The sequence below is a fragment of the Choloepus didactylus genome, chromosome X (genome assembly GCF_015220235.1).
Source record: "Choloepus didactylus isolate mChoDid1 chromosome X, mChoDid1.pri, whole genome shotgun sequence".
Classification (NCBI taxonomy): Eukaryota; Metazoa; Chordata; class Mammalia; order Pilosa; family Megalonychidae; genus Choloepus; species Choloepus didactylus.
Genome location: NC_051334.1, coordinates 184,464,130 through 184,468,015, shown reverse-complemented (window position 1 = coordinate 184,468,015; position 3,886 = coordinate 184,464,130). Strand labels below are relative to the sequence as shown.

Genomic DNA, 3,886 nt, shown 5'->3' with positions numbered 1-3,886 from the left:
AAGACACTATTTCAAAGTCCAGGCCCTTCCAGCATTCCAAATACAAGAGCTCTGAAAATCGTGTATATCAATTGAAAGAACAAGACAAAATTATGAATGGAGCCATGACATTTCATAAAACAAAATTTTATATAACTGAAGGATCCTTCCTGGGACCAGATAATTGCCTTTACAAAAGAAAAGGAGGAAAAAAAAACCCCAAAATACCAAAACCAGAATAGAATGAAATTCCAGTGTTCCATATCAACTTGTTACACATCAATATAAACCCCACAGTGTCCTGGCAAACAACATGCTTTCATTTTCTGTCTCATCCTAGAGTTCGAATGTTGATTCATTTCAGCAGAGACTCCACAGGCAACAGGAAAGATTGTGGCATTAGAATATTCATTTATACTTTTTGTGGTAGTTCAACAGTGGTCTTATTTCTGGGCAAGCTTACAAACCATACTAGGTTAGAAGCATCATAACTTAAATGGGTGCTAAGAATCAAATGAGAGAAAGAAAGGAAAAAAACCTCTGGGAATAGCCAGAAGCATTAAAGGAATCATAAGAACGCCAACCATATTTAAACCCCCCTTTTTAAAAAGAGGATTTTTTTCTTTTTGGCTTAGAATATTTCACTGTAAATGAATTTATGTCAGCTGTCAATGAAAGAATGTCACTAATACACTGTGGACACCTTTTGCAATGTAAATTCATGCCCCCTTTTTTACATGGTGAACTTCAACCTAGCAATTATTACAACAAATGTTATAGTCTAAAGCTCAAACATGTTAGCAATTTTGAAATTGAATTGCGTACAAGCCAAATAAAATTTACATCATAACAAACATTTCCATCTAAGGCTGTGGGGACACTTGAGACTTCCGCATTGATCTCAGGGCCTTTTCACGCAGATGCTTTTCTAAGTCATCAAGGTTATCTTCAGCTTCACTTTCAGTCTCCTTTTTAGGCTCTGGCTCTGCCTCTGGTTCTTCCTGTGCTGATGTATTTGTGGGAGCTGCAATGACTGCAGGGATTACAGTAGCTGCAGCAGTGCAGCCACAGCCTTTTCCTTCTTGTGTTTTTTGTGCTTCTGCTCCTTCTCCTTTTTGTGTTTCTTGTCCTTCTTGTCCTTCTTTTTTTTCCCGCTTCCTTCTTGGTCCAAATTCCGTGCTGGAGATGGGCTTGATGTTGGGCTTTTAGCCTTTTTGACTGGTACCACTGGTGACCAGTTTGTAGAGGGTGACTGAGACTGGACAGGGGACGGAGGTGCTTGGGGTTTTTTAGCTGCTGGCTCAGGAGATCCGGAGACAGATCAAGAAGATGAGACCCTCCTTACAGATTGAGGGCTTGGTGAGGCAGCCTTTTTTGTCTTTTTGGGTTCCGGAGTTCTGGAGACTCTCCTAATGGGCCTAGTACTTGGAGATGGGGACTGCCTTCTTTGGGGTGATGATGATGCTCCTCTTTGAATGGGGGGAGGGCTTGAGGTGGTCTGAGGAGCTCGAGGCCGTGGTGAGGGCAAATGCCGTTTGTTTGGTTGTGGAGATCTGGCCTCCCGGGTAGATCGACTTGGGGAAGACCCTTTCCTATGCTTTGATGATAACAATGGTAAACGTCTCTTGGTGACTGGGGAGCTTCTTTGTTTGGAGGTGGAGAATGGAAGACCCTACACTTTGGCGGTGGAGATGGCAATGCCCTTCTTTTAGGAGGGGGAGGGGGAGAAGCTGTTTTTCTCTTTGGAGGGAGAGAAGGAGAGTATCTCCTCTGTATTGGAGGAGAGTATCTTCTTGGGGAAGGTGAGCGCCAGCGTGGTGGAGGAGAAGGAGTCCTTCGCTGTGGTGGTGATGTGGAGATCTGCACTGCCGAGGAGGAGCTGGAGAAGAAGAACATCGCCTTCTGGTGTGTGGTGGGGAGGGACTTCTCCTCCGTCTACCATAAGGGGAGGTCTCTTTCCGGCACTTTCGTGGTGATGGAGAGGCACTCCGGGAAGGGGAATGTCTCCGCCGCCTGCCCATCTCGCCTTTCTTCACATGGGACCTCTTGGGTCGCTCATCTGAGGAGAAGGAGGAGCTGGAGTCAGATGAAGACTGCTGATTTTGTCATCTGTACTGGCGTCTCTGCTGTACAGAGTCTGCTGCTGCCATTTTGCCACGTTTATCTTCTTCAGATTCAGATAACTCTACTTTTCTAGGCTTGGGTGCTGGTGAAGGAGACTCTCTTTTCTCAGTACCGTTATGTTTTGTCACTTTACCTGAAGTTCTCCCTGGAGAGACAGAAACACGACTTTTTCTGGTACGGTTTGACTGCTGGGGTGTTGGGGAATGACGAGGTTTTGGTGGTGGAGTTGCTGGAGGCGAAGGTCGGTGCCTTGGCCTTGGAGGACTCGCTGAAGGAGATAACCTACGAGGTTTTCGAGGGAGACTGGATGTCCTCTTGGGAGGCTTCTTTGGTGGTGACTGGGAATGAGATGAAGATGATGATGAGCTACTCCCAGACAAGGATGCTGATGAGCGCCTTCTTCATCTCACTGGAGATCTACTCCTTCTATGCCTTGGTGGAGGAGGCATTCGTCTTGGTGGAGTTCTTCTCCGAGGAGAAGGCCGCCTTCTTGGGCTTGGCTGCCTTCTAGGTGAATATGATCTTGATCGGGATCTATGGCACCGTCTAGGTCGAGTATGAGATGGAGAGCGGGAACGAGTCCGGGACCTTGATTTGGAACATGACCGAGATCTTGGTCGAGTCTTTTCCATTTCCTTTTCTTTTTTGGAATTTTTTTCTGGAGAAGGTTCTTTAGGCTCTGGTACAGGTTCAGGCTTGGGAACTTGCAGGATGTCACTAGTAGAAGTAGCTTCTTGTACTGAAGGTTCTTTTACTTTTACTGAAGGTTCTGGGAGCTCTGGAGTTTTCTCCTTCTTTTCTGGAGCAGGGGAAGGACTCCAGCTCTTGGTTTTGTGACAGGGATATCGAGAATGACTGCACTTTCTCTCTCTCCTGACAGGGGAAGATCGTCTTCTAGGGGAAGGGGATCTGGATTTGCGTCTTCTTGGTGCTTCAAGACTTTTCCCGTTTTTCTCTGCTGCTGTCTTTTTCTTCCTTATCCCTCTTATCTTTGTCTTCATCTTGCTTTTTCATAGATGCCAATTTTTCTTGTTCAATCTGTCTCTGTTTTATTTCTTCTTTCTTCAGTTCTAGGAAAGCAGAAGGAATTCCAGCAATGTTTTCTTGTGTACTTAACAGCAGGGGCCACAGTTCTCCCATAAATTCTCTAGCATTTTTTTCCATTCAAAAACCCAGTCAGGTTGATTTGCATCATTTTGGAGTCCGGATTATTCACTTCCAGCTGGCTGAACATAAACTCAATCACAACATCATCTTCAAATCCAAGGATTTCCGTTACTCGTTTTGTTATCCAAGGCTTTATAACCTCCAAATTTACTTTGCTCATGTCCACCTTTTTTTCTAGGCATTCTGCAAATTTCAGTTGGCTTCAGTAGCTTCTTCTGTTTGTTGCTGAACCAATTATCCTGTTCTGCACTAGTTCTGCGGAAGAATCCCACGTCCATCTTGCTGCCTCCCTCAGAGATCGCTCCCTATCATTATGGTTTTAATTTGCATCTCCTTATTGAAAAATAATGCTGAAAATCTCTGTGCACTTATTTGACTTCCAAATAATTTTGTTGACATGTCTTTTGAGATCTTTTCCCCATTTTATTTGGTTTTTAAATTTCTTATTATTCAGTTGTTAAAGAGATTTATGTATTTTGATTACAAGTTCTTTGACAAAATGTGATTTGCAAATATTTTCTGTCTGTGCTTTGTTGTTTTCATTTTCTCAGCAGTGTAATATACAAGGAAAATTTTTCAATTTCAATAAAGTGCAATTTAACATTTTAAAAAATTT

General features: G+C 43.6%; 1 pseudogene; it reads right to left on the bottom strand.

The window, feature by feature from the left end:
- Positions 1–842: 842 nt before the first annotated feature.
- LOC119522511 lies at positions 843–3,548 on the bottom strand (annotated as a pseudogene).
- Between the last annotated feature and the right edge of the window lie 338 nt (positions 3,549–3,886).